At 40.7% G+C, this 9,618-nt stretch overlaps 1 long non-coding RNA gene across 2 annotated transcripts; it reads right to left on the bottom strand.

The window, feature by feature from the left end:
* Nucleotides 1–1,446: 1,446 nt before the first annotated feature.
* Nucleotides 1,447–8,932, bottom strand: LOC108508724. Of its 2 annotated transcripts, none has more exons than XR_001878478.1 (5): nt 7,995–8,932; nt 6,935–7,159; nt 6,160–6,288; nt 3,854–3,952; nt 1,447–2,921 (listed from the first exon to the last, which is right to left on the bottom strand). It is a non-coding gene; the product is annotated as an uncharacterized LOC108508724 (long non-coding RNA). The 2 variants fall into 2 exon arrangements; XR_001878479.1 differs by having other exon boundaries at nt 1,447–2,487.
* Nucleotides 8,933–9,618: the final 686 nt, after the last annotated feature.

The following is a 9,618-nucleotide window of genomic DNA, read 5'->3' as shown; positions in this document are numbered from 1 at the left end:
GCTGGCAGCAGTTAAGTTTGTTCTTGGAATTTGAGGCTGATATCTCTGTTTCACGTCTGCCAAGTCATATGTCCTTGTCTGAGATTACTTTTCTTGTCTTTCCTGTAATAACAGCAATATGACAGAATTTTTCTTGGACAAATTCTGTGCTAATGGATACTTCTGACAGTTGTCACTCTTCACTGAAAAAAGCAAAAAAACCCCTCCAGTAACCAAGCCAACAAACAAAAACTGCTTGCTTTATGCCCAGAAGCAGTTACAGAAATGCCCTATAAATCAGCTAAGCAGTTCTATTCAGTACAAGGAGCAGGCTTCTTCCAAGTAGTGATGATGCTTCATACTTGGAAGAATGAGCATGTATATTTGAATGCAAGAAAACTGTCAGGAAAAGCTTTAGCTGTTTTAATTATGTAGTATTTATGTAGCATTTCAGAATGGTGAAATACAGCTGTAGTGCAGAGTTTAACTGTGTGTTGAGAATGAGCATTGATGTGACTGTAGGTAGTGGGAGGATAGCTTTACAACATAGGAAGAGAACCCTATACAGTTTTTGTCTCTGGCTTTTTCTCTCTGCTCTGGGCTTGGCTGTGTCTTCCTCTTGGCCTTTAGTCTCTCTGTTGTTGCCCACAGCTATCATTGCAACATGGGTTCAACATCCCCTTTGCTCGGTATTTACCATGTCTCTCAGGACACCCTCCTACGTGGCTTCCCCGAATTCCTTTTCTTTGGTACTACGAAGAAACATATTCTTGAACGCTTCAGGTCATTTTACACCACCCTGTCTGTAAGGATACTGCTCTTGTTTTTTGGTGGGAAACTGCTGGGAGCTTTGTACTCAGCATCTCTTAGGATCGAGGTAAATATTTCTGTTTGATTTGTTCTATGGTAAAATAATGGTTCCTAACATCCAGTTGATTCAATTGCACAAATCCGGTAGCTTGTTTTGCCGTCATCCTTGTTCCATTAAATAACTGCTTTTCCCAGAGATTTTTTTTTAATCATGGTTAATCTCCCCAGATGCTTGGCTGCATAACAACATCCTGTATTTCAGTGTACAATGCTACATAATGAACTTCTGAGAACAAGATTTGTGGCTTTTTTAATCACAAACTTTCAGCATGGTAGAAATCTTTGGTGGTTTTGTTTTACGTGTTTGAAGTTGGTTTGTGATACAGATCTTGGTTAATTTTGCAGTTTTTTATTCCCAAGTAAGAAATTTCTTTTTGAATTTGTTCAGCTCAGGATCCTGGTTTCTGTATTACCGGAAGTGCAGTAATCGAGGTGGTATGAACCTAGAACAATGTATGTACTGGATTGGGAGTATAATGGCTATTTTCTTAACATGAAATCCTAACAGGCTCTGTCCTCTTTCCCAGTCAGCTGCTGTATCTTATTGGTGTTCCTGAATGTGGCAAAGAGATCTGGTGAAAAGAAAATGTTTCATTCCTACGCAGGCACTGCAGCTCTTCCTGCCAAACGACGAGCAAAGGCTTAGGCTCTGTAGCTGCCACCAGGCCAGCTGCGCACTCGCTCTGTTTATTTTGTGTTCTGGAGCAAGCATTACAAATGTCTCTTTCTGCAGTTGGTCCTTGTTTTGTTCCAAACGTGCTGAGTCAGGATAATTGAGGCAGCCCTGTCTGTCTTCTCAAAAGGAATCACTCTCCTGTAAAGTTAACTTTTGGCAGGAGTGCAGTACAGTAAAGGGGAAGAGAAGGGAAACCATGCAGTATCACCAGCACCTCAAGTTGCTACAGTGATATCTTCCTTCTAGGCCACAAGGCCAGTGCTTTGCTGTGGTGTTGAAGTAGAACAAATCTTGACAGTGTGTTCACAAAGGCATCAGTGGATGAGCTGATTTGTTCTTGTGTAGAAAGAAGCCATGTGATGCAGTGATTGGTTAGCATGGTAAGGAGGACTTACTGGTAAATTAGTAAACAGGATATGGAATAAATAAATTCAGGTTGTGACTTCAGTCACAAAAAGAGTTTTGAGTGACCTCAGAAAGTAAAGCAGCATTTCGAATTGCAAATGACAGGAGGCTGCTTAAATAGGCAATCTGTGTCTCCTTTATATCCTTCAGGGAACAGCTCTCCCTCAGATGGCCATGCCTGATTCTTCCTTTAGGGACAATGTTGTGAATGGAGGCATTAAATACTTGTCAAACAAGGTAGTCTGCTTTCATTAGTATTGTCTCCTTTTATTTCTTGATGGAAGTGGGTGCCATATAAGAAATGTCCTATTTCTCCTCTTTGTTGTAATCTGGCTTATAGTTGTTTTCACCAAGTGTTGCTGGCTCAGCGTTGCATTATGCCTGGTTTCAGTTGATGTACTGAAAGAAGTTTCTTTCTTCTGTTCTTTTTTTCTGTGGCTGCTACAATTACTGAGATATGTTAAACATAATTTATCTATGTGGGAGCTGTACATCATTCGTGTATGTCAAGTCAAGTATCACAGACAACTGTGGGCTGCAATTTCTTTCTTTATTGCCTGACAAAAAAAAAAAAGACAAATCAGGAGTCAGCATGAATACAGCTTGAGAACCCTGTTTACTTCTTCATCAAAAGGATCAAGAATCTGTACATACATACAATTGTTAGTAATATTTAGGCAATATATGTGTAGGCTTATGCCATCACAAGATCTTTCTAGACCACTAGCTTCAAATGTGTCCTTAAGCACCCAAAATAGAGAGTAGGCTAGAGAGACTGCAGGAATCTGTGTCAGAGGACTGTGGATCTCTATCAATGGTATTTTCAACAATGAGAAAGAAGACAGTTCCTGAAGAGCCACAATTGAAAGCTGGAACTGTTCTTTTCTGCACTCTGAATAAGTACTTGTTAAAATCTCTGTCTTCATGTAGTAGAGCAGCTCCTGACCGGCTCACACAGTGACGCTGAATAGGAGATATTTTTTGCTTTAAGCTAAAGGTAGAATTAGAAAACCACAGAAATTAAGTCTAGTCACAAAAGCTCACAAGCCCTGAGATAACAAACAAATCCCTTCTCATGCTAAAACACATCATTATGATAGATGAGAGAAAGGTGCATTTTCAGGAATGGCCTTCCTCAATCAAATAATCCTCACTGCTGCACAGTCAGGACAGAGCGTCCATTCTAGCTCTTTCTTGGATGTGGAAAAAGAGATCGAGATGAACAGGGCCAAAGAGAAGAGGCTTCCTCTATTTTTTTTTTTTAAGGCAGACTAGGAGACATAAAAAATTTTATCTATTCTCAGACAAGCATCTGGAAAGACAAAACTTAGTCAAAGATCTGAATGTACAACCTATCCAAATCAACACAATATAGGGACTGACTCATTAGCATCAAACTGTTATAGGCAGAAAGCTCCTCACATGTCAAATTTAAGATGCTTGGACCATGCTAGTTAAAAAGAGTCTGGTGAGACTAGAGGAAAATCTCAAATTCTTGTAATGTTTTCATACTTAATTTCTTTTCAAGAACGGAATGACTACTATACAAGTGTTACCATGTGTGACTGCCTGCAAGGGGAGAAAGATGAAGCAGCAGACTGAGAAAAGTGCCTTCCTTTTGCAGCCCCCCACCCCTGAAAAGGTTCTGGAGAAGGACTAGTGACAGACTGCTTTGAGAGGCCTGTGTGGGTGGACTCACTGCCTTTTCCTGCTGGAACTGCCAACAATTATGCCAAATACAACAGTGGTTTTGCAATAGGGATAAATGTCTTCCAGACTGAAATGAAGAAGTCTTGTAACACAGGCAACTAAGCAGTAAAGAGTAATGCTAAATAAGTGTGATGGTCACAGTGCACACATACATAGGCATAATGCACATGCATAACTGTGTGACAGAAAGTGCTATTAGACAAATCAATTTACCTTCACTAATTAGGTATTGTCATCATCTTCCTGATGGCTAAGAACAGAATATAGTTTTGCCATGTGCTCAGTTACCACAGTGAGAGAATGCAACACTTGCTGAAGAAAAAAAGGGAAATTACAGTTCAGAATAGAGCAAGATACATCTTACTTTTTTATATTGTTAGATAAAAGTGGCACTTCAGAGAACTTATCTCTCAGGATTTAACTGAAGAAAATGAGTTAATCTTTCATACTTAAGAAAAAAAGAAGGCTAAAATTTCTGATAATATTTCCCTGCTCATCAGTCTATGACATCGACAATCATAAATGCCGATCTGCTGCTTCCAAAACAGCAGGGAATGACAGAATCCACTTTGTTACAGAGTAGCTGCCACAGCAAAGCCATGGTTGCATTTTGTTAGAAACACAATACAGGGCCCTGGAAAATGTGTCTTTGGAGGCCAAGGCTACAGGTCTTCCAGATACAGCTGTGCCAGGCAAAAATGGAAGCATCCTTAGGTGCTCACCTTTAGCCATTAGCTGAATGTGTACTGTGCCTACAGCATTGCTGGCAGAACACGCTGCTCAAGTCTGAAGTAGATCAGCAAGCAAAGTTACAGCAGTTAGCTCCTACCTTTCAACCCAAGAGTGAATAGCAGAGTGACTGTTACAAATTACCAGTCTCTCAGACAGTCCCTTCTGTTACCAAAGATGTGATAATCTCTGAAAAAGCACACTAACACGCAGCAACAGCACTGGTGGAGCTGTTCAGTAGTTGCGTGTTATGTAAGGCTGTCAAGATGTAGCTTAAAAGAGCAGCCACACCAAATAAAAATATTCCTGCCACACAACCGCTTGCCATTAGCTCGGCCTCCCTCAGATCAGCTACCACGAGATTTGAACATTCCCCTCAACTTTGTTCTACACCACGTGCAGAGAAGACACAAAACCCACATACGTGCTTTCAGCTGCTGCAGACACAAAAGGTCCGGCATGACAGAGGTGTGTGGCCAACATCCCGTCTGAAACTATTTCTAGTTGCTGCCACATAGGTGACTGCATGCTCTTCTATTTGTTCATCAAGTGCAGTGTCTGTTGCCAGGCAAATAAATGAACACACAAAAACCCCAGCCCAACCAACTAACCAAAAAACCCCCATACAAAAGCAAGCAACTCCTTTTTGGAGGTTCACGGAGCTTATTGACTGCAGTGAGTTCCAAAGAGGCTCTCTGGTACAAGCAGCAAGTTCCAGTGGCACCCACATTAAGGAAACAAGTTTTCCAAAAGATATGTTTCATGACTCAAGCTCTCTCCTTGCAGCTGAAACATCTATAAGCTGAAACATCTATAAGTACCAGTGGGCAATAACTTTGGAATAGGTGCTGTTAGCACCCTGACTCTAAAGAAACCTGTGTGGCTTCTCTTCCTTAGGAAGGCAGCCTTAGAATGTTAGTTTCACCTCTACAAATTGGGTCACAGCTTAAAAATATGACAGAAATTGTGTTGACAAGCTCTTCACCAAAGGGGATTCACTTTGGTCACATTTTTCCCATACAGGGGAGACATCGAAGTAGATGGATTGCATCTCATCATTGCAGGTAAACAGCAGCCTCTTCTGCTTTGACCAACCTCCAGCACTTCAACCTAGCAGTTTCCTGAATTTTCCTCATGGCAATATCCCCTGAAGGGCATGTCCTTCTTCTACCCTCTCCAATTCATGCAAAGGAATCTCTTTTACCTCCTGCAGCTAGGCCCATTTTTGATCCTTTCCCCAGTTCTAGCCTAGGAGAGTAATTTCTCTCCTGCAGGAGACTGGAAGAACCTTGTAATGCTATAACTCTGTGAATGCAAAATTTGAGAAAATCAGGTATTAGTATTTTATCCAGGATGAGCTCTAGGTCACTAAACTTCAGATTTAAAGTCATCACTGCTGAAAATCAAGGACCTTTTTTGGTTTCTAGTAAATGAGAACATGCAAACAGCAAACCAAAACAATCCTCTCCAAATCCATCATAAAAACTGCTAAGAAAATAATAACCAACAGTACTAGCAGATTGTCAGGGAGCTATTTTAAAATTTAACAAGCCCTTTTACATTGAAAACTAGGAAGAGAACCCAGTCTCCTACAATTTACTTTACCAAAAGCAAGAGCAGCAGTCTACATCAGCTGTGGAAATGTCATAGTCCATTACAGGTTGAATTGTTTCACAGCTTAAAAATACCTCCCATAAATTGTTTGAATTGGAATTGGTTAACAACCAACTTAATTTACAGCTGTACAGATAGCAAGAAAACAGTATTAACAAAATTGAAATTAGACTTACTCTGAGCTCAGAGTAATCCACAAATGCTCCCTGTGTGTGTGTAAATTTTCATTGCTCTCCCATCACATACTTGTAGTTGCTCATCCACCAGAGAACTTTGCACATGAGTCATGCGGTGTACCCATGAATCTGGAATGGCACAAATGTCTTAAGCTGGGATTTCTCTATCTGGAATATGGTACCAGTGAAGCATTGTGTACCTGGAATAGGTACTTCTGCAATAACAGAACTGTTACCATTTTTTCACTTTTACTTTCTGGCAAAAGTCAGTGCTCCATAAAAGCTAGAAACTGGGACACAAAAAAGCACTAGAGAAAAAAGGCAGGGTAAAACAAAGCAAAAACCAGTCACATTGCCATTATAGCACTGCATGGTTAAACTCCAAATAATTTAGGTTAGGAAACACATCTTGCACCACAAACATTAGGACATAATTCTTCCATTCTGAGTCCACGCTGCTTGAAGTATGGCTTTTTAACTTACGCTGCTTATTACTGGGAAGATATACAAGAAAAGAAAGTCAGGGATTGTTTTTCCATTAGGTACCATTTGAAAAACAAACTGCAGAACCAGAAAACCAGCAGCTGCAGAAAAACATAAATTTGGCCAGCATACCTAGAGGGGCAGCACCATTATGCAAGAAACACTGTGTGCTGGTTTGAGAGACACCACAGAAGTAACACAATGGAATTCAAGAAGGCTAAAACCTCTTGAACAGTGTAACCCTCCTCAGGAAGAAAAATGAGCTAAATTACTTGTTTGACCTTCCACTTACAATTTGAACCTCCATCTTCAGAAGTTCCAGCTCTTTGGCAATCCAGCATTTCACTCTCCTCTCTTAGGTCAGAATGTTCAGGAGGCATGACACTCTTCTTTCCAGAAGGAGACTTAGCCACAAAGATCACTCTCTCATTTTCTGACCAATTTTTCTATCATCCTTGAACTACATTTTCATGTTCTTCCACAGGAATATCCTGGGAGGATAAAAAATTGAACATTCCTAGGAAAAGAGGGAAGAACATAGTTATCTGAACTGGTTACTGAGATATTATTTGCCCTATTGAGACATCAAGATTACCAGGTTAGGAAGCATCTGTCCTTCAAGAACTGTGTGCATATGGTACCCAGCAGACTTGGGGTCTGAATCCTCCTTGGGGTCCACATGCTTTTCTTTGCATGATGTGGAGCGCTGGGTTATAAACCCGGTGAAGTTCCCCAGTCTCAAGTGGGAAATGTACAATGCAATGTGATACAACACTTGTGTACAATACTTCTAATTCAGCAATTCTGTTCCCCTTTCCTCTGTCCTCTTTCTTAATGTAGGCAGTTGGCAAAGCTGGGATCGGGCCCAAAAAAGGAAAACCATAAGGAAAGTAAGTAGTGATAATCCCTTAGGATTCCTTTTTAGCCTGGTTTTTGCTGAGAAGGATTACATTTGGTCACTGTCTAGTTAATTTAGTCCCCAGACTTCTGAGCTCATCAGCCAAAGTCAGCTGAAGTTGTGAGGATAGCTCTTTGATAGTGAATTTCCTCTGAGTTTTATGAAAAAAGGACGGTGCAGATAGGAGGGGATGCTATTGATTCCTTTCAGGGTTGGGAAGAATGCAGTGTGAATTCCTGCCTTCTCTTAGGCACTAGAGCATCTATTCCTTAGCTCAGTTTTTTTTTGTGACATGGATTTTCTGGAGTCTGCAAGACACAGATTAATTGTAAATCATTCTTTCAAGAAGGAGGAAATATTACAGTGTTATAAATAAGAGTTAAAAAGTAATTTGGTCACAAGATGCACAAAACCACTGGTGTGGGCAAGGTGTCCCTGAAGTTGAGCATTTTACCTTGGAACCAAATTGCTGTGCTGAGTACACACGAGCAGGCTTGGTGCTGTGAGGTCGCTTGCTGGCAGCAGGGAAAATCCATTAGCTCCAGGCAGCACATTGACAGCCACAGGCTGACTGTGGGAAGCGGTCCGAAATGCCCTTTGTGTGTAGTAACTCAAGTTCTGTTTGTGCAACGTAAGTTGTTATTTACTGAGCTCAAACTTAGTTTTATAGTTGGTGATAATCTGCTTTCCAACTTGAAAGTGCTCTTAAACCTTTCCTGTCAGATGCATCTCAACTCATTTTGCAGAAATGCTTATTTGTGAAAGCCAGAGTTTTACTTTGGGTCTAGAAATGGTATAATATCTGAATTCTTTCTTCTCCTCATGTCCTATGTTGAAAGCAGGCAGAAACATGGTAATTTTTGTGTAGTTTAAGAACATAAAACCTGTGAGTGGTATGGTCATTCACGTTCTGATGAATATGATTATGCTTCAATAGGGTATTTTTTTTTAATATAAATGAATGGCTGTGGTTACAATTTCCTCCTTCCAAGTCAGTCTGGATAAAACAAACACTTCAGGAGCCTTTGTCTTGTCCACATACTGCAGCCAAAGACAGACACTCTATAGGCAGGAGCTCACTCCACTTCTGTAATGGTTTCTTTTGTCTTTTTCTGAACTTGGTAGAGGAAGTCTTCCGTGGAAGCCTGTAAGGAAAGCTGGAGTGGGTGGTCTGGGGCAGTGGTTACTTGGTGTTTCAGTTGTGCCCCTGTGTTGCATTCTTTCAGATAAAATCTCAGGTTTATGGAATCAGCAGATTTGCATCACTTTCTGCTAGATCAGTGTCTGTTCCAGGCACAGAATGGCCGGAGAAGTTTGGTACCCCATCCCTGGAAGTGTTCAAGGCCAGGTTGGATGGGGCTTTGGGCACCTTGGTCTAGTGGAAGGTGTCCCTGCCCATGGCAGCAGGTTTGGAACTAGATGTTCTATATGGTCCCTTCCAACCCAAACCATTGTGTGATTCTTGAAAAACAGCTTCTCTGGAGATAATTCCATCCCCGCTTAGCAAGGCTGAGGCTGTTTCATGTAGTGTCAGCTGCATGAACTGTATTGACTGCTTAGGAGATGTATGGTACAAGGAAGCAGCTGCACTCGAGTGACTCTTCAGAGCGTATTGTTTATAATGATAAATGACTATCTAAAGTCATGACTATCTATAAAATGTTCTCTCTTTGAGAGGTGCTATGTCTCTTCTGTAGTTGGAATTTGTCCTATTAAAATCTGTCATCTCTGCTACATTCATTAGCATAGTGCACAAGCAGGCGGTGTCTTTCCAGTCCCTGGTGGACCATAGAATAGACAACCTCTACAATTTAAAAAGGAAAAAAAAAAAAGAAAAAAATTCACATAAGAAAACCCATAATGGAATAGTACCTATTAAAACCCCCATCCCTAAAACACACAACTCTGCTCTCCTAAACAGAACACTTCATGGATAAGACAGCAATAACAGCTAAAGTGTGAGAAAAGTCAATAGTGTTCCATTCAACTAGGCACCAAATGAATCAAGAAGATAATTTGGATCTACAAAATCTTGAGAAAAGATAGTAGCATCCCAGAAGGACACCTCCAAAACTTCT

This window comes from Lepidothrix coronata, unplaced genomic scaffold (assembly GCF_001604755.1).
Source record: "Lepidothrix coronata isolate B3197 unplaced genomic scaffold, Lepidothrix_coronata-1.0 Scaffold309, whole genome shotgun sequence".
Classification (NCBI taxonomy): domain Eukaryota; kingdom Metazoa; phylum Chordata; class Aves; order Passeriformes; family Pipridae; genus Lepidothrix; species Lepidothrix coronata.
The sequence above is the reverse complement of the archived record's forward strand: the minus strand, read 5'-3'. Positions and strand labels throughout refer to the sequence as shown.